This window comes from Pristiophorus japonicus, chromosome 1 (genome assembly GCF_044704955.1).
Source record: "Pristiophorus japonicus isolate sPriJap1 chromosome 1, sPriJap1.hap1, whole genome shotgun sequence".
Lineage (NCBI taxonomy): Eukaryota > Metazoa > Chordata > Chondrichthyes > Pristiophoridae > Pristiophorus > Pristiophorus japonicus.
Window position 1 is genome coordinate 430141758 of NC_091977.1, and position 21667 is coordinate 430163424.

At 45.4% G+C, this 21667-nt stretch overlaps 1 long non-coding RNA gene across 2 annotated transcripts in view; it reads left to right on the forward strand.

Moving 5' to 3' along the window:
* The window catches only part of LOC139259936 (uncharacterized), a 38751-nt gene extending 33698 nt beyond the window's left edge, over positions 1–5053 (forward strand). The window contains exons 4-5 of one of the 2 annotated variants that reach the window (XR_011592685.1): positions 1731–1885; positions 3804–5053. This is a non-coding gene — a long non-coding RNA (uncharacterized lncRNA). The remainder of the gene's footprint in view (positions 1–1730; positions 1886–3803) is intronic. The other variant, XR_011592684.1, reaches the window with a different exon arrangement.
* Positions 5054–21667: the final 16614 nt, after the last annotated feature.

The window sequence follows — 21667 nt, forward strand, 5'->3', positions numbered from 1 at the left end:
GAGGTAATGTGGAGTGCCTGAAATCCCCAGCTTGTTCTTGCAAGTGTTTCTACACACACATTTTGACATACATTCACCCCACTAAAAGTGTCACATTATATGCAATTGCTTGGTTCCTGGACCTGTTAGCACCTCATTGCTGACATCTGGGTTTGTTTGTATCTCATGCCAACTAGACAGCATTCTCACTTTTTTCCATTTTTTTTGAAAGAGGAGACAACCCATAAAAACAGCGAGATTAGCTACATGTGGTGAAATGCCTTCTCACCCTTTATAAGCAGATGGCATTGGAGCTCCCAGGAGGAAGGTATTAGAGGAGGTCGGCGTTGAGGAAGTAGGAGGGCAGGTGCCAACTGCAAGTTTGTCAGGACATTCTACTTCTCTTCCATCTCGCCCTATGGTACCTTGCATTATCCTTCAGCAAACTAGATCATGAATACTTCCTGTCTTTACTCCTGATCAGTTCCTTCGCAATTGATCCTTTCCTCTTTTGCTCCTCTCGATGTTCCTTCAGAAGAAGCATCAGATATGGCTGTAAAGAGTAGTTGTGATCTCACAGTAGCAATACCAGAAACTTGCCTTTGAGTTAGTGCTGAGATGATGGAATGCCTTAAAGTGAAGGCATAGTGACAGCCTCCAGGAATGGGAGCATTAACCTGCATTTTATAATACTGCTGGTTGCAAACACACATTATGAAAGTGCAATCCTTTCCGATTCATGTATGTGATGGTCATGTGCTTGCAATCTATAATTTCTTGGGGCTAGAACCTCCACTTTTGTGCTTGTAGCCCAAAAATGGGCATTATTTCCGGCGTGGGCGGTTTTAAAAAAAAAAGGTTTCAGATCGCCGGCTTCTCGCCTATTCTCAAAACACCTAGTTTACATTTTTGAAATAAGCGTTACCACGAGCGATATCAATGCGTGGTAGCGTTAAAACTTTTTGACCGTCTGCCGTAAAGTGTGGCTGTCCTTAGCAATGCCATGACAGCGTTCGATTCCCACGATTCTGGAGGTCAAGGGTCACCATGACGTGCAGAAGAGGAGAGAGAGAGGGAGCTCAGAAGAACTGAAGGTGAGGCTGCATTGGGAGGAAGGAGGGAGATTTTAGAGCTTCACAGCGAGTAGGCAAACAAAAATTGGCTGGTACGAATTTGCCCTATAATGGAGGGAGAGGAGGAGGCATCACAGAATGCTGTGGAGACTGACGCTGGAGAAAGCAGTGAGGTGGGAGAGGAGCACATTGGAGGCTGCAAAAGAGCCAGGAGGTTCTCTGATGAGGCAAATGCCTCCCTCCTGCAGGAGGTCGAGTTGCGCTGGGGTGATTTGACACCGGGAGGGCGTGGGAAGCCTACCCCAAAGGCCTACCAGAGGATATGGACCGAGATAGCAGAGGTGGTCTCGTCAGCAACCAATGCGGTGCGTGAGGGCAACCAATGCTGCAAACCATGGAACGACCTCGTGGGATCTGCAAGAATAAATATTGCATTGATTTACATGTACTTATGTATTCATATAATTTGATTTGTAACAGTCATGAGTGACTATCGGCAGATGTGAGGTCTTTCACTTTTACCGGGAATATTTTACTCAAAGCCTGCGGTGACGGTGTACTTCTTTCGGAAAAAAATGATGATACTCATGATTACATCTGTTGGTTATGTGTTGTATCAGTATCTGTGACAGTACCAAGCAATGATATCACGCCATGTCATCCTGTCACCTTTTACAGAAGAAGCGATCGACGATGAGGTCCGTGCAGAGGCGAACGGGTGGGGGGCCACCAATCCCCAGCGACATCACAGATGGAGGAGCGAGTGCTCGCACTCATGGGGAAGCACCCCCAGACAGCCACGGATGCATCTGCAGACCCTGAAGTGATGCAACGTGAGTAAAGCTTATACCATTGCGTGATGTAAAGTCAATAGATGCCACACCAACTCTTATCCGAACAATCATATATGATAGACGGTTTCTAAAAGTGTCATAGAAATAATGCTGGCCTAATGAAAATCATTGCATTGCAATGCACAATGTGTTGATGGTCATGAAATGTGATGTCTGAGATGATTTTGAGAGCGGTGGTGCTTTTAGAAACATAGAAAATAGGTGCAGGAGTAGGCCATTTGGCCCTTGGAGCCTGCACCACCATTCAATAAAATCATGGCTGATCATTCACCTCAATACTCCTTTCCTGCTTTCTTTCCATACCCCTTGATCCCTTTAGCCTTAAGATCCATATCTAACTCCCCCTTCGATATATCTAACGAACTGGCATCAACAAATCTCCAGTAGAGAATTCCACAGGTTCACAATTCTCTGAGTGAAGAAGTTTCTCCTCATCTCGGTCCTAAATGGCTTACCCCTTATCCTTAGACTGTGACCCCTGGTTCTGGACTTCCCCAACATCGGGAACATTCTTCCTGCATCTAACCTGCCCAGTCCCATCAGAATTTTATATGTATCTATGAGATCCCCTCCAATTCTTCTAAACTCCAGTGAATACAGGCCCAGTCGATCCAGTCTTTCCTCATATGTCAGTCCTGCCATCCCGGGAATCAGTCTGGTGAACCTTCACTGCACTCCCTCAATAGCGAGAACATCCTTCCTCAGATTAGGAGCCCAAAACTGAACACAATATTCCAGATGAGGCCTCACCAAGGCCCTGTACAAACTGCATTAAGACCTCCCTGCTCCTGTACTCAAATTCCCTAGCTATGAAGGCCAACATGCCATTTGCTGCCTTCACCGCCTGCTGTACCTGCATGCCAACTTTCAATGACTGATGTACCATGACACCCAGGTCTCGTTGCACCTCCCCTTTTCCTAATCTGCCACCATTCAGATGATAATCTGCCTTCACGTTTTTGCCACCAAAGTGGATAACATTTATCCACATTATACTGCATCTGCCATGCATTTGCCCACTCACCTAACCTGTCCAAGTCACCCTGCAGCCTCTTAGCATCCTCCTCACAGCTCACACTGCCAGCCAGCTTAGTGTCATCTGCAAACTTGGGGATATTACATTCAATTCCTTCATCTAAATCATTGATGTATATTGTAAATAGCTGGGGTCCCAGCACTGAGCCCTGCGGCACCCCATTAGTCACTGTCTGCCATTCTGAAAAGGACCCGTTTATCCCTGCTCTCTGCTTCCTGTTTGCCAACCAGTTCTCTATCCACGTCAATACATTACCCCAATACCATGTGCTTTAATTTTGCACAACAATCTCTTGTGTGGGACTTTGTCAAAAGCTTTTTGAAAGTCTAAATACACCAAATCCACTGGCTCCCTCTTGTCCACTCTACTAGTTACATCCTCAAAAAATTCCAGAAGATTTGTCAAGCATGATTTCCCTTTCATAAATCCATGCTGACTTGGACCGATCCTGTCGCTGCTTTCCAAATGCGCTGCTATTTCATCTTTAAGAATTGATTCCAGCATTTTCCCCACTACCGATGTCAGGCTTAACCGGTCTATAGTTCCCCGTTTTCTCTCCCTCCTTTTTTAAAAAAATGGTGTTACATTAGCTACCCTCCAGTCCAAAGGAACTGATTCAGAGTTGATAGACTGTTGAAAAATGATCACCAATGCATCCACTATTTCTAGGACACTTCCTTAAGTACTCTGGGATGCAGACTATCAGGCCCTGGGGATTTATCGGCCTTCAATCCCATCAATCTCCCCAACACAATTTCCTGACTAATGACTAATGCCGTGCATATGCTGTGTGTAGCGTTGGACTCACCTTGCCACCTTAACACCCCCTTCTCCTCTAATAACCTCATTTGTGTCTTGCAGCTCAGCCAGCAGCGCGGCCCCAGGCAAGGCCACAGAGGCCAGAAGGTGGTGGTGCGGGGCAGGAGTTGGCGGACGATCCTACTACATCTGGTGCTGAGGAGCTCTGATTGTCGCCCATCAATCTGCTGGGTCTGATCTCCATGGATTAGAGCGCGGACTTCGAAGCACCTGCATCGCCAAGCTCCAGAAGCCATTCCACCCCAAGGCCATCTAGAAGTCCTCCACTCTGGAGGTACCGGCCCGAAGCATCTCTTCACAGGGCACCCCATTTGTCCCCAGGACGGCAGGTCTGTTCCACGAGCAGGACATGACAGCGGAGAAGATGGTACAGTTGTCCAGGAGGACTATAGACATTGGTGACCAGCTCATCGAAGCATTGGGGGGGGGGTATATCTTGACAGCTGGCCACCATGACCGAGTACATTCTGCACATGGTGGAGTCCCTGGATGCGATTGCCAGGAACACTGCTGCCACGGGCCTCCCAGTGGTCCCAGAGGGCGTCACTCTACCCCTAGCTTCCTAACCACCACTGCGAACAACAGATGAGAGCAAGGACCAAGATCCTGCTTCTGCATCAGAGAATGTTGCCCCCTCGGCACCCCCCCAGCTCCCATACCCGTGCAACTACTGCATCTGCCTTCAGCTCCCCCAATGAGGCACCGCCTGAGGAGCTCCTTGGCCAGGCGCCGTGGAGTGAGGTGGGGAGAAGAAGGGGAGGGGTGAAGGAAAGTGAGGTGCATGTGCACAGGTGATGGCTGTGTTATATCTCCATCTGGGTGTATGTAATTTGTTGCAATGTATGGGGGCTGGGGACCATGCTCCTGCTTTGCCTTTGTATTCTGTGTAGGTGGACATGCTGAACATGTGATTTATGTCAATGGTGGAAAAAGTGGGGTGTGGGCAGGGACGGGTGTTATTGGCTGTGATACTTATGATTTCAGACCAATGTTGGTATTAAACTTTTGTTATTGAACATAACCTTATTGCGCATTGTCTCAGATGGCTGGACTGCTACACGCTGGTGATTCCTTACCATGAAAGGGTTGAATACAACTTAACATCAATCAACGTAAACTTTTACTGGCACCAAGGTGATGAGCACCATTGATATCTGAGCTGCGCACACACCGCAGTGTGTCAGTGTTGTCACCACGTCGGCGCTCTTTCAGGCAAATCTTTCCGATATCAGCTCCTCACGTAAGAATGGGATTTAACAAATGCCAGCCACACCGGTGGTGTTCGTTCCACTTTGTGTGGGTGGTTTTTTGAGCGAGCGATATTGTGGCCGATATGTGTGTGATGTGGTGAAATTGACGATGGCCGATCTCCATGTCCGCTAGTTTGAATAAATATACTATTTGCGACAAAAAACAGTGGGCGGGCGTTCAGATTGAATCTCGATGTTAATTCCATGCGGAAAGTAACACTGGGCGATATGGGCGTTGATTTTGCCTATTCTGCTGATTCCGCCCCAAAAAAGTGGGCGGGCGGTAATATTTTTTCCCAGCGTTAAGCCCGTTGGGAAAATAACGCTCGCCGATCAGTCTCCTTACAAAAAAAAGCCCGCCGTCAGTTTTCATTTTGTGCCAAAATGGGGGATATATGGGCATTATATGTCATTTCAGCGGTAAAATGGGCGTTAAGCATGCAAAAAGAGTGGAGGTTCTAGCCCTTGGACCTTTGGAAATGCAGTCATTTTGTGAAATTACGTGGCACTGCCATGCTATTGCCAGTTGTCCATAGGAAAGTGGATTGAATGGCTTGCTGAAGCAAACAATGCATCTATGACTTAGTTTATGCATATATACACAGTTGATTGGCTGATGTTAGTAATGGCCCTCGTGGCAGCCTAGAAAGTTTTAGCCAGTTATGACCTTTATATCAACTGGCAGTTGGTACCTCTGTGGTGGTGGTGGGCTGAAGATGTTGTGACATTATGTGGGATAATTTATTAATGAATTGCTTGCTGAAGTGCAGCTTCTCGGAGAACTGTATATTCTGGTGTGGGGTACCTGTGAGTGGGCACAGAAGACCTTTCTGCAGCCTCTCTTTTCAAACTCGTTGGATAAATAAATTCCCACTGGGAAATCCATTGATGCCAGTCATGTGGCTGGGGGAAGATAAACATCATGGGTTTAGACAGGTTAGATGCAGAAAGAATGTTCCCGATGTTGGGGAAGTCCAGAACCAGGGGTCACAGTCTAAGGATAAGGGGTAAGCCATTTAAGACCGAGATGAGGAGAAACTTCTTCACCCAGAGAGTGGTGAACCTGTGGAATTCTCTACCACAGAAAGTTGTTGAGGCCAATTCACTAAATATATTCAAAAATGAGTTGGATGTAGTCCTTACTACTAGGGGGATGTAGGGATATGGGGTACTGAAGTTGCATGTTCAGCCATGAACTCATTGAATGGCGGTGCAGGCTCGAAGGGCCGAATGGCCAACTCCTGCACCTATTTTCTATGTTTCTATGTTTCTATCAGCTTATAACAATTGGTAAAAAGGCTCACGAGCACTTAAATGGCAAAAAAGAAAAAAAGTTTAAAAATGATTAAGAAATGGCTAAAATGCATTTGCATGTATAATTACTATCATCATCAGTGCTTCAATGCTGGGGATGATTACTATATGCTTACCATGACCACCAGGATAGTCATGACTGACTGACAATCCTGGACACCCATTTCAAATGTACTAGAAATGGTAGTATAGTGGTTATATTGCTGCACTAGTAATCCATAGGCCTGGACTAATGATCTGGAGACCTGAATTCTAAATCCCACCATGGCAGTTAGGGAATTTATATTCCGTTAATTGAATAAATTTGAAATAAAAAGCTCGTATCCGTAATGGTGACCATGAAACTAGTGGATTGTCGTAAAAACCCAACTGATTCACTAATGGAGAAGGTAATCTGTCAACCTTATCCAGTCTGGTCTTTTTGTGCCTCCAGACCCACAGCAATGTGGTTGACTCTTAACTGCCCTCTAAAATGGCAGCTCACCACCTTCTCGAGAGTAACAAGGGATGGGCAATAAATGTTGGGTTTGCAATGAATTTTTTTAAATGTCCCCGACAGAGTCCCCGGTTCAAGAAACTCATTCCCAAATATGTGGGGATTAAAATCGGGAGCCATGTCACCCTGAGCTGTCCTGCAGTAGGTCAATAAAGTGGGAGGAGCTATGTAGCAGGGCAGGTTCTGATTGGTGGCAGGGCTGTCAATCTGTTTTCAACCAATACAAAGGGTGGACTCACTGAGGGACTTTAATTTATGCGGAGATCACGCTCTAGGCCGCAGTACACATCCTCTGAGCTCACCCACTCCCTCACAATCCCACCAAATCCTCGGATAGTCCTGTGAAATTCGTTTGAAGAGAAATTGGCCCGAGAGCCAAAATGTGTGAGTAACAGGTGCCGCTGGTAACCGGACTAATGAGCGGCAGCTGGAGCCGGGCCTTGTAGATGAATTGAGAGCCGGATCAGAGCACGCACTGAGGCCTCGGATGGTGTGGGTGAGTGTTAGGCTGGGAGGAGGGAAGGAACGGGTGATTGCGGCCAGCCGGTGCTGTGAACAGCGATCGCATTATTCAGGTGGAAAGATCTGCTGCTGATTTTTGCAGAATCAATTTGCATCAAAACAACACAAGATTTTGCCTCGCTACGCTGCACAACCTACATTTTCGGTCCTGGCTACTTTGCTGAACTCCCAACACAACTTGTCCCCGGATTCGGCTTAGAAAATTTGATTGCCCTACATTAAGGTAAATGAAACATAACATAAGAAATAGGAGCAGGAGTAGGCGATTGGCCCCTCGAGCCTCCTCCACCATTCAATAAGATCATGGCTGATCTGACCTTCGGCTCAGCTGCACTTCCCTGCCTGCTCCCCATAATCCTTCACTCCCTATCTCCACCTTAAATATATTCAATGACCCAGCCTCCACAGGTCTCTGGGGCACAGAATGCCACAGATTTACAACCCTCAAAAGAAATTCCTCCTCGTCTCAGTTTTAAATGGGCGACCCCTTATTCTGAAACTATGCCTCCTAGTTCTGTATTCTGCAATGAATGGAAACATATTCTCTGTATCTACCTTGTCGAGCCCCCTTAGCATCTTACATGTTTCAATGAGTATAGGCCCAACCTTCCTCAGTCAACCCCTTCATCTCAGGAATCAACCTAGTGAACCTTCTCTGAACTGCCTCCAATGCAAGTATATCTGTCCTTAAATAAGGAGACCAAAACTGTACGCAGTATTCTAGGTATGGCCTCACCAATACCCTAAACATTTGTAACAGGTCTTCTCTGCTTTTATACTCCATCCCCTTTGCAATAAAGGCCAATATTCCATTTGCCTTCCTGATTACTTGCTCTACCTGTATACTCATTTTTTGTGTTTCATGCACAAGGTCCCTCCGTAATGCTACATTTTGTAATTTCTCCATTTAAATAATTTGCTTTTTTATTTTTCTTGCCAAAGTGGATAACCTCACACTTTCCCACATTATACACCATCTGCCAAATTATTGCCCACTCACTTAGCCTGTATATATCCCTTTGCAAATCTATTGTGTCTTCACAAAGTGCTTTCCCACCCATCTTTGTATTCAGGAAGGATAGAATAAAAGGAAAAGGAGGTGGGGTAGCATTGCTGGTTAAAGAGGAGATTAATGCAATAGTTAGGAAGGACATTAGCTTGGATGATGTGGAATCTATATGGGTAGAGCTGCAGAACACCAAAGGGCAAAAAACGTTAGTGGGAGTTGTGTACAGACCTCCAAGCAGTAATAGCGATGGTGGGGAGGGCATCAAACAGGAAATTAGGGGTGCATGCAATAAAGATGCAGCAGTTATCATGAGTGACTTTAATATGCATATAGATTGGGCTAACCAAACTGGAAGCAATACGGTGGGGAAGGATTTCCTGGAGTGCATAAGGGATGGTTTTCGAGACCAATATGTCGAGGAACCAACTAGGGGGAGGCCATCTTAGACTGGGTGTTGTGTAATGAGAGAGGATTAATTAGCAATCTTGTTATGCGAGGCCCCTTGGGGAAGAGTGACCATAATATGGTGGAATTCTACATGAGGATGGAGAATGAAACCGTTAATTCAGAGATCATGGTCCTGAACTTAAAGAAGGGTAACTTTGAAAGTATGAGGCATGAATTGGCTAGGATAGATTGGCGAATGATACTTAAGGGGTTGACAGTGGATGGGGCAATGGCAGACATTTAGAGACCGCATGGATGAACTACAACAATTGTACATCCCTGTCTGGCAGAAAAATAAAAAAGGGAAGGTGGCTCAACCGTGGCTATCAAGGGAAATCAGGGATAGTATTAAAGCCAAGGAAGTGACATACAAATTGGCCAGAAATAGCAGCGAACCCAGGGACTGGGAGAAATTTAGAACTCAGCAGAGGAGGACAAAGGGTTTGATTAGGGCAGGGAAAATAGAGTACAAGAGGAAGCTTGCAGGGAACATTAAGACGGACTGCAAAAGCTTCTATAGATATGTAAAGAGAAAAAGGTTAGTAAAGACAAACGTAGGCCCCTGCAGTCAGAATCAGGGGAAGTCATAACAGGGAACAGAGAAATGGCAGACCAATTGAACAAGTACTTTGGTTCAGTATTCACTAAGGAGGACACAAACAACCTTCCAGATATAAAAGGGGTCAGAGGGTCTAGTAAGAAGGAGGAACTGAGGGAAATCCTTATTAGTCGGGAAATTGTGTTGGGGAAATTGATGGGATTGAAGGCCGATAAATCCCCAGGACCTGATGGTCTGCATCCCAGAGTACTTAAGGAGGTGGCCTTTGAAATAGCGGATGCATTGACAGTCATTTTCCAACATTCCATAGACTCTGGATCAGTTCCTATGGAGTGGAGGGTAGCCAATGTAACCCCACTTTTTAAAAAAGGAAGGAGAGAGAAAATGGAATTATAGACGAGTCAGCCTGATGTCGGTAGTGGGTAAAATGATGGAATCAATTATTAAGGATGTCATAGCAGTGCATTTGGAAAGAGGTGACATGATAGGTCCAAGTCAGCATGGATTTATGAAAGGGAAATCATGCTTGACAAATCTTCTGGAATTTTTTGAGGATGTTTCCAGTAGAGTGGACAAGGGAGAACCAGTTGATGTGGTATATTTGGACTTTCAGAAGGCTTTCGACAAGGTCCCACACAAGAGATTAATGTGCAAAGTTAAAGCACATGGGATTGGGAGTAGTGTGCTGACATGGATTGAGAACTGGTTGGTAGATAGGAAGCAAAGAGTAGGAGTAAATGGGTACTTTTCAGAATGGCAGGCAGTGACTAGTGGGGTAACGCAAGGTTCTGTGCTGGGGCCCCAGCTGTTTACATTGTACATTAATGATTTAGACAAGGGGATTAAATGTAGTATCTCCAAATTTGCGGACGACACTAAGTTGGGTGGCAGTGTGAGCTGTGAGGAGGATGCTATGAGGCTGCAGAGTGACTTGGATAGGTTAGGTGAGTGGGCAAATGCATGGCAGATGAAGTATAATGTGGATAAATGTGAGGTTATCTACTTTGGTGATAAAAAGAGAGACAGACTATTATCTGAATGGTGACAGATTAGGAAAAGGGGAGGTGCAACGAGACCTGGGTGTCATGGTACATCAGTCATTGAAGGTTGGCATGCAGGTATAGCAGGCAGTTAAGAAAGCAAATGGCACGTTGGCCTTCATAGCGAGGGGATTTGAGTACAGGGGCAGGGAGGTGTTACTACAGTTGTACAGGGCCTTGGTGAGGCCACACCTGGAGTATTGTGTACAATTTTGGTCTCCTAACTTGAGGAAGGACATTCTTGCTATTGAGGGAATGCAGTGAAGGTTCGCCAGACTGATTCCTGGGATGGCGGGACTGACATATCAAGAAAGACTGGATCAACTGGGCTTGTATTCACTGGAGTTCAGAAGAATGAGAGGGGATCTCATAGAAATGTTTAAAATTCTGATGGGTTTAGACAGGTTAGATGCAGGAAGAATGTTCCCAATGTTGGGGAAGTCCAGAACCGGGGTCACAGTCTAAGGATAAGGGGTAAGCCATTTCGGACCGAGATGAGGTGAAACTTCTTCACCCAGAGAGTGGTGAACCTGTGGAATTCTCTACTACAAAGTTGTTGAGGCCAATTCACTAAATATATTCAAAAAGGAGTTAGATGTAGTCCTTACTACTTGGGGGATCAAGGGGTATGGCGAGAAAGCAGGAATGGGGTACTGAAGTTTCATGTTCAGCCATGAACTCATTGAATGGCGGTGCAGGCTCGAAGGGCCGAATGGCCTACTCCTGCACCTATTTTCTATTTTTCGATGTATCATCAGCAAACTTGGCTACATTACACTCTGTCCCTTCATCCAAGTAATTAATATAGATTGTAAATAGTTATGGCCCCAGCACTGATTCCTGTGGCACCCCACTGGTTACTGTTTGCCAACCAGAAAATGGCCCATTTATAGTGACTCTCTGTTTTCTGTTAGTTAGCCAATCCTCTATCGATGCTAATATATTACCCCCAATCCTATGAACTTTTATCTTGTGCAGTAACCTTTCATGTGGCACCTTTATCAAATGCCATCTGGAAATCCAAATACACCACATCCACTGGTTCCCGCTTATCCACCCTGCTCTTTACATGCTTAAAGAACTCCAGCAAATTTGTCAAACATAATTTCCCTTTCATACAGTCAAGCGAGTCAGCATGGTTTTATTATGCTTTTCCAAATGTCCTCCTACTTCCTGAGTATCAGATGACCATGAAACTACGGGATTGTTGTAGAAACCCATCTGGTCATTTAGGGAAGGAAACGTGGCCATGTGGTTGACCTAACTGCCCTCTGAAATGGTCTAGCCAGCCACCCAGTTGTAACAAATGGCTACGAAAAAAGTAGTATGAAACCAAATGACCTAGGCAACAGATTCTGAGGCACACCCAGTCCAGTCATTAGGCCCATTCCAGATAGAGGAAACAAGGGCTGGAAAATAGACAACAGGGGAGTTTGGCAATACTAAATTGTATATACTTCAATGCAAGGAGTATCGGAAGTAAGGCAGATGAGCTGAGAGTACAGATTGACACTTGGGAGTACGATAAAACAATTACTGAAACATGGCTGAAAGAAGGGCAGGTATGGCAGCTTAACATTCCTGGTTACAGGGTATTCAGACGGGATAGAGAGGGGGGTAAAAAAGGAGGTGGGGCCACAGTATTGATTAAAGTAACAATTACAGCTGTGAGAAGGGACGATAGAAACAGAAATTTACAGCGCAGTCGGAGGTCATTTCGGCTCATCGTGTCCGTGCCAGCCGACAAAGAGCTGTACGGCCCTTGGTCAGCAGCCCTAAAGGTTGCATATAAACCTATGAACAATGACCGAGACAAAGAGTACCCAGCCCAACGAGTCCGCCTCACAACTGTGACACCCCTTATACTAAAACATTTTACACGCCACCCCAACCGGAGCCATGTGATGATCTGGCGGAGGCAAAAACCAGATTTAAAAACCCAAGCCAATTTTAGGGAGAAAAAGTCTTGGAAAATTCCTCTCCGACCCATCCAGGCGATCGACACAAGTCCAGGAGATCACCCTGGCCATATTCTATTCGCTGCAGTACTTACCATTATATCTGCGCCGTCCAACAAAATGTCATCCAGTCTAATCCCAATTACCAGCTCTAGGTCCGTAACCCTGCAGGTTAAGTGCCCATCCAACCATCTCTTAAAAGTGGTGAGGGTTTCTGCATCCACCACTCTTCCAGGCAGCGAGTTCCAGATCCCCACAGCCCTCTGCGTAAAGAAGCCACCCCCCCTCAAATCCCCTCTAAACCTTCCATCAACCACCTTAAAGCTATGCCCCCTTGCAATAGACCCCACCACCAATGGAAATAGACCCTTACTATCCACTATGTCAAGGCCCCTCCATTTTGTACACCTCGATGAGGTCTCTCTCAACCTCCTCTGTTCCAATGAGAACAAACCCAGCTTATCCAATCTGTCCTCATAACTAAGATTTTCCATTCCAGGCAGCATCCTAGTAAATCTCCTCTGCACCCTCTCTAGTGCAATCACGTCCTTCCTATAATACTGCACGCAGTACTCCAGCTGTGGCCTAACCAAAGTATTATACAATTTAAGCATAACCTCCCTCCTCTTATATTCTGTGCCTCGGCCACTAAAGGCAAGCATTCTGTATGCCTTCTTAACCACCTTATCCACCTGGCCTGCTGCTTTCAGGGATCTGTAGACAAGCACTCCAAGATCCCTTTGTTCATCTACACTATTTAGTGGCCTACCGCTTAATGTGTATACCCTTTACTTATTAGCCCTCCCAAAGTGCATCAACTCACACTTCTCTGAATTAAATTCCATTTGCCACTGGTCTGCCCACCTGACCAGTAGATTGATATCCTCCTACAGCCCATGACTTTCCTCTTCATTATCAACCACACAGCCAATTTTAGTGTCATCTGCAAACTTCTTAATCATACTCCCTATATTCAAATCTACATCACAAAAAGCAAGGGTCCCAGCAATAAGACCTGCGGAACCCCACTGGAAACATCCTTCTAGTCACAAAAACATCCATTAATCATTACCCTTTGCTTCCTACCTCCAAGCCAATTTTGGATCCAACTTGACACTTTGCCCTGCATCCTATAGGTTTTAAGCTTCATGACCAGTCTACCATGTGGGCCTTATCAAAAGCTTTGCTAAAGTCCATATATACTACATCGTACACACTACCCTCATCGACTCTCTTGGTTATCTCCTCAAAAAGTTCAATCAGGTTAGTCAGACAAGATCTTCCTTAACACATCCATGCTGACTGTCCCTAATTAATCCTTGCCTTTCCAAATGCAGATTTATCCTGTCTTTCAGGATTTTTTCCAATAATTTTCCCACCATTGAGGTTAGGCTGAAAAGGTTAGGTTGACAGGCCTATAATTACTCGGCCTATCCCTTTCTCTCTTTCTTAAACAAGGGTACTATGTTAGCAGTCTTCCAATCCTCCGGCACCATGCCCAGATCCAAAGAGGACTGGAAAATGATGGTCAAGGTCTCTGCTATTTCCTCTCTTACTTCGCTCAACAGCATGGGATGCATTTCATCTGGGCCTGGGGACTTTTCTACTTTCAAAGCTGCTAAACCCTCAATACTTCCTCTCTCACTATATTTATTTCATCCAGAATATCATACTCCTCCTCGATAGCAATATCTGCATTACCCCTTTCTTATGTGAAAATATATACAATGTATTCATTAAAAACCCTACCAACATCTTCCGCCTCCACACAAAGACTACCCTCATGGTCTCTAATAGGCCCTACCCTTTCTTTAGTTACCCTCTTACTCTTAATACATTTATAGACCATCTTAGGGTTTTCCTTCATTTTACTGGCCAAGAATTTCTCGTGCTTTTTCTTAGCATTCCTAATATCCTTTTTAATTTTGCCTCTTAACTTTCTATATTCCTCTACAGATTCTAATGTATATAGCTGTTGGTATATAACGTAAGCGTCCCTTTTTTCTTAATCCTCCCCTGTAAGTCCCTAGACATCCAGGGGGCTCTAGAATAATTTTTACCAGCCTTTTTTCTTGAAGTAGCTGCTTTCAGTCCACTGTGGCCAAATCACTCCTTAACTTAGCAAAATGAGCTTTTCCCCAATTTGGAACTTTTATTCCAGGCCTATTCTTGTCCTCATCCATAACCAACTTGAATCTGACTGAATTATTGTCACTGGCACCCAAGTGCTCTCCCACTAATACCCCTTCAACCTGTCCAGCTTCATTCCCCAAAACTAGATCCATGACCGCCCCCTCTCATGTTGGGCTTGCTACATACTGGCTTAAAAAAGTTCTCTTGAATGCATTTCAAGAATTCCGCATCCTCTATACCCTTCACACTAAATTTGTCCCAATCAATATTTGGATAATTAAAATCCCCTACTATTACTGCCCTATGGTTTTTAGACTTCACAGCAATTTGCCTATATATTTGCTCCTCTATCTCCCTCCCACTGGGGGTCTATAATACACGCCCAGCAGTGTGATCGCCCCAGTTTTATTTTTCAATTCGACCCATATGGCCTCATTTGATGATCCCTCTAACGTATTATCCCTCCTCACCGCTGTAATAGTTTCTTTAATCAGTACTGCAACCCAGCCCCCTTTTTATGCCCCTCTCTATCTTGCCTAAAAATCCTGTAGCCAGGAATATTGATCTGCCAAACCTGCCCCTCTTTCAGCCAAGTTTCTGTAATGGCGATAATGTCATACTCCCAAGTGTCTATCTGTGCTCTTAGCTCATCCGCTTTAGTCGCTATACTCCTTGCATTAAAGTATAGGCCATTCAGCAAAGTAGGACCTCCTTGCCTACTACATACTAAATAAGCCCTGTTTCCTCTGTCTTACAGATTCGCTTTCTAGATTCTTGCTATCCAATTTCTACTTTACTTCCCTTTTGAATTCGTTCTCGGGTTCCCATCGCCCTGCCAAACTAGTTTAAACTCTCCCCAACAGCACCAGCAAAACTCCCTGCGAGGATATTGGTCCCGGCGCTGTTGAGGTGCAACCCATCCGGTTTGTACAGGTCCCATCTCCCCCAAAAGCGGTCTCAATGTCTCAAGAATTTAAAGCCCTCCCTCCTACACCAACTTTTCAGCCACGTGTTCATCCTCTCTATCCTTCTATTCTTGTACTCATTAGCATGTGGCACCGGTAGTAACCCGGAAATTTCTACCTTTTGAGGTCCTACCCTTTAATTTTCTTCCTAGCTCCCTGAATTCTTCCTGTAGGACCTCATCCCTCTTTCTACCTGTGTCGTTGGTCCCGATATGGACCACGACCTCTAGCTATTTACCCTCTTTTCCCCACCCCCCACCCCCCCCCCCCCCCCCAGGATGCCCTGCGTCCGCTCTGTGACATCCTTGACCCTGGCACCAGGGAGGCACAAAACCATTCGGGAGTCACGTCTACGGCTGCAGAAACACCTGTCTGTTCCCCTAACTATAGAATCCCCTATCACTAGGGCTCTTTTGTTCTTTGTCCTGCCCCCCTGTGCAGCTGAGCCACCCGTGGTGCCTTGGAATTAGCTCTGGCTGCGCTCCCCAGAGGCACCATCGTCCTTACCGATACTCAGAAGTGAATATTGGTTTGAAAGCGAGATGGACTCACTGGGGTCTCCTGCGCTAGCTGCCTAGCATACTTATGTTAGAGGGGTCATTAAACGAGGTCATATGTGTTGAATTAAAGAACAAAAAAGGGGTGATCACACTACTGGGGGTGTACTATAGACCCCCAAGCCGTCAGAGGGAGATAGAAGAATAAATATGTGGGCAAATTGCTCAAGTGCAAAAACTATAGAGCTGTAATAGTGGGGGACTTCAACTACCCTAATGTTAACTGGGAAAAGGGTAGTGTAAATGGTACAGAGGATGCCGAATTCCTAAAAATGCATTTAGGAGAACTTCTTTATCCAGTATATAACAAGTCCAACAAGGGAGGGGATGGTTCTGGACTTGGTTTTGGGGAATGAAGAGGGGCAAGTGGAAGGGGTATCAGTGGGAGAGCATTTTGGTGCTAATGATCATAATTCAGTAAGATTTAGGATAGTTATGGAAAAGGACAAAGGGGGACCAGGAATAAAAGTTCTCAATTGGGGTAAAGCCAATTTTGCTGAGCTGAGCGGTGATTTGGCCAAAGTGGACTGGAAATGGCTACTTGATGGTAAATCATTGTCAGAGCAGTGGTAGACATTCAAGGAGGAAATCCTGAGGGTACAGAGCAAGTATGTTCCCTTAAAAAAAGGGTGGGGCTAACAAATCTAGAGCCCCCTGGATGTCAAGGGGCATACTGGGTAAGATAACGAAAAAAAAGGAAGCTTATGACAGATACCGAGAACTCAACACTGCAGAAACACTCTGTCTTAAATGGCCTGCCCTTTATCCTGAGACTCTGCCCCCTCGTTCTAGACACTCCAGCCAGGGGAAACAGCCTATCAGCATCTACTCTGTCAATCCCCTTCAGAATCTTGTATGTTTCAATGAGATCAACTCCAGAGCGTATAGGCCCATTCTACACAATTTCTCAATATTAAGACAGCCCTCTCATTCCAGGAATCAATCTAGTGAACCTCTGTTGCACCGCCTCCAATGCAAGTGTATCCTTCCTTGGACCTAAACTGCACAGTACTCAAGGCCCTGTACAATTGTAGCAAGACTTCCTTACTCTTATACACCAGCTCCGTTGCAAAAAAGGACAACATACCATTTGCCTTCCTTATTGCTTGCTGTACCTGCATGCTAGCTTTCTGTGTTTCTTGCACAAGCACACCCAAATCTCTCTGAACATCAATATTTAAAAGTTTCTCACCATTTAAAAAATATTCTGATTTTTTAATTCTTCCGACCAAAATAATAACCTCACATTTCCTTACATTATACTCAATCTGCCACGTTACTGCCCACTCACGTAGTCTATCTATATCCCTTTGCAGAGGTTTTGTGTTCTCCTCACAGCTTACTGCCCCACCTAGCTTTCTATTGTCAGCAAATTTAGATACATTACACTCAGTCCCTTCATCTAAGTCATTAATATAGATTGTAAATAGCTGAGGCCCCACCAGTTATCCTTGCAGCACCCCACTAGTTACAGCCTGCCAATCTGAAAAAGACCTGTTTATCCCTACTCTCTATTTTCTGTCCGTTAACCAATCTTCTATCCATGCTAATACATTACCTCCAATCCCTTATCTTGTGTAATAATCTTTTATGTGGCATCTTACCGAATGCCTTTTGGAAATCCACTGGTTTCCCTTTATCTACCCTGCTAGCTACATCCTCAAAAAACTCTAATAAATTTGTCAAACACGATTTTCCTTTCATAAAACCATGTTGACTCTGCCTAATCATGTTATGATTTTTGAAGTGCCCTAATACCACTTTCTCAACAATAGATTCCAGCATTTCATCAACGATTGATGTCGGGCTAACTGGCCTGTTACCTGTTTTCTCTCTCCCTCCTTTCTTGAATAGTGATGTTACATTTGCTACCTTCCAATCCGCTGGGACCGTTCTAGAATCTAGGGAATTTTGAAAGATCAAAACCAATGCATCCACTATCTCTGCAGCCACCTCTTTTAGAACTCTAGGATGTAAGCCATCACATCCAAGGGATTTATCGGCTTTTAGACCCATGAGTTTCACTAGTACTTTTTCTCTACTTATATGAATTACGTTAAGTTACTCGCCCTCATTAGACCCTTGGTTCCCCACCATTTTAGCTATGCTTTTTGCATCTTCTACTGTGAAGACAGATATTAAATATTTGTTTACAGTTTTTATTTCCTTATTCCCCATAATAATTCCTCTGCCTCAGCCTCTAAGGGACCAATGTTTACTTTTGCTACTTGCTTTCTTTTTACATAATTGTAGAAGCTCTTACAATCTCTTTTTATGTTTCTTGCTAGTTGTGTCTCGTCTATTTTTTCCCTTTTTATCAATTTTTTGGTCATCCTTTGCTGTTTTCTGAAATTCTCCCAATCCTCAGGCTTAACTATTATTCTTCGCAACATTACAGGCTCAATTTTCCCCAAAGCCATTTTTTAGCGTATTGTCAGAATTATGCCCGTTTTTATTGGCCCCAACTACTCCAAAAAAAAACGTGCAATTTTCCCCGTTCTATTTTTTGAAATTGGCACTGTGCAGCCAGTCCTGTAGCTTCGGGGGGTGGGAGTGGAGTCTAATATCTGCAACAAAAAAAAAATGCCCCCCCTTCTGTGGGGAAAAAAAAGGACGTTTTTTATGTGATTGCTATGGGCGCGCATGCCCAGTACAGCTCCCGGTCTGCATTCGGCCATTTTTAAAGAGCCAGTTGTGTGTGAGAACTTTGTCATTGGAAAAATCGGAGCTGCAATACAATATGCAACACGGCTCATGGACCAAGAATTTCTTACAGGATGAAGTGGAGGCATTGGTTACTGTAATTGAGGCCAGGTGGCACGAGCTGGACACCAGCAGAAGTCACATAAAAGTTTCTCCAAAAGAAATGAAGAAACACTGGAACCAACTTGCGGAAGACTACTGTGCAATGGTGACCACCCCGAGGTCTGGAGGCCAGTACAAAAAGGAATGGCAGGACAAGTAGTTAGTGTATGTAATATTTTCATTTATTCAATGGAATTGCAATTGTAAATGTAAACAGCTGTTTCTGTCCCACCCAGCAGAAAGACACCCTCTCTAAAAAGTTATATTTTCATCTTTGCAGAGGAAGATGTCACACAACAAAGGGGAAAGAACTCATGCAGGAGGAGGCCTGGCAAACCTGCACCCATTGACACCCTTGGAAGAGAGGGTCGCCTCTTTGATGGGCCCTGCCTGGAGAAAAGCGACCATCACTGCACAAGCTGGGCCCACACTCGAGGGAGAGGGTAAGTCCTGCAAATTCCAGAGTCTGGCTTTGCTAAAAGTTAAGTACTGCGCGGGCTAGCCATGCTTCGGTTCATGGGGATGTCTCCGTCAGCTACGCTTCGGTTGATGCAATGTGCTATCATTCATCGTGTTCCTTCAAATGAGCCTGCTGCTTGTGCTGTGTGAGCCTATTCATGCCACCCTGCCCCCTCCTCCGCTGCTAGCCATTTGTCTGTTCTGTTATATTTTGCAGAAGAAGATTCAGACGCGGGCGAGTCTGAAGAGGAGAACATCTTCCAATACCACCTTCCAGAACAAGAGCATGGAGGTGAGGGGGAGATGATGGATGAAGCCCCCACTGTTGTACTCACTTTGGAGGAAGTGCAGGTGCCGCCCATTGAGGTGCCAGCCCCTTTCCTGAGTGGTACGGGTGTTGCTGGGACATTCCATAGTTTCCCACAGTCCGAGGCTGGGCATTCCAGTGGGGTGCAGCGACGCACACCCAGGGCACCACCTTCTGAGGCTGTGGGTCCCAGTGAGATGCAGCGAGCCACACCCAGAGTGAGGAGTGGAAGGAGAGCTCGACAGCGCTCTCCTGAGGTGCAGGATCTAATAGATGTGGTTCAGACGATGGCAATGAATGCGGAGAGCATTGACTTCAGGCGATCACTCCTGGACACCATCAGTGGGGTGGGTGATGAGGTATCGAGATTGTCGAGAGAAGTAACAACACTCTCACGAGAAATGGGAATACTGTCCAGGAACATGAGGGAGGAATCTCTCAGGCAGTGGATACAATGTCGGTCCACATAAGGGAAGGAATGTCGCCGGTAGCTGATGCGCTGTCAATAAACATGAGGGAGGGAATGTTGCAGGTAGTTGAGACACTGTCATGGCACGAGGAAGGGTATGTCGGAGTTATCTGCTGCAAAAAGGGAACACGCCCAGGTCCCGTGTCCATTGACAGAATCAACTGCCACTCCCACTCCAATCCCCAGACCAGCCTCTGAAGAGATCCAAGCCGGGCCTTCCACATTACTGGCTGTCCCCGCCCACCCCCCACCCCCCACCCCGCCATCAAGAACTGTGCATTACCCAAGATGTTCGAAAGAATAAGCTTGGTACCAACCCGAGAAATGCTGCACCACCGCCTACGGGCAGGGGTGGAGTCAACAAGACCAAGCGCAGCGAGCGATCTTCGAATAAGGTGGAGGAGAGATGGGTGCCGCCTTTCTTTGCCGCTGTTGTTATTATTGTTGTTACCGTTGTAACTGTTCTCAAATTAAAAGTTTTTTGTAAGTTAGATAAATTTACAAGTCTAAAAAAGTTTGTAAGTGATCTTAACTGAAAACTTTAAAGTTTGATACAAGCACATTTTTATTAAAGTTAAGTACAAACAAATGTTTGTTAAACTTTTGAATCAAATATATTTTAAATTCTAACAATCATTTCCATTATTTGTTCCATTATTAACACAACTTTTTGATGTAAAGAAGAATCATTTCCATTATTTGTTCCATTAACACAACACAACATTACGGAACAGGTCTAAACAAAAAACATGGTCCATTTGGAATAGTTGCCGCTGAGACTTCAGCGCGCCCTCCTCCGCTGTCGTGCCCTGAGTTGCATGGCTTCCTCGTCCTCGTCGTCGTCATCCTCCTCCTCCTCCTCCTCCTCCTCCTCCTCATTATCTGTATTTTCCTTCTCATCAGCCACCCTCACCTCAGATGGGTCTTCTACTATCAGCTGCTGCTGCCTCAATATGGCTAAGTTATGCAGCACACAACAGTGAACTGACCGACAATCTCCGGAATGGTCCATACATCGGAAACGCTGTTTCAAGATGCCAATGGTCCTCTCTATTATGCTGCGCGTTGCAATGTTGTATTCCCGGTCAGCTTCCGTCCAGGTTGCACGCGGGGTGTCATGAGCCAGGTGGCAAGGCCATATCCTTTGTCTTCCAGTAGTCAGCTCTGCCCTTCTGGCTGCTGCTGAAACATGGCAGATATAACGTCTTGCGTAGGATGAACGCATCATGGGTTCTCCCAGGGTATCTTGCATCAACTGACATGATGCGATGCATGTCGTCACACACGAGTTGCACATTAACGGAGTGGAAGCATTTTCTGTTCCTGAACATCTCGGAATCCTCCAAAGGTGCTCGCAAGGTGATGTGGGTACAATCCATGCAGCCCCGTACCTGGGGGAATCTAGCAATCCTGGAGAAGCCCACAGCCCTTTCACGCATCGCCTAGATGGTCATGGGGAACTTTATGTAGTCATTCCTCTGGGCTTATAGTGCAGCACTCACCTGTTGAATGCAGATATGTGTTGCATGTTGAGAAATAGCGCATACATCCCAGTTGTAGCCTAGAACGATCCAGATACATAGAATGAAAGTACAGCTGTAACCTTCACTTCAACT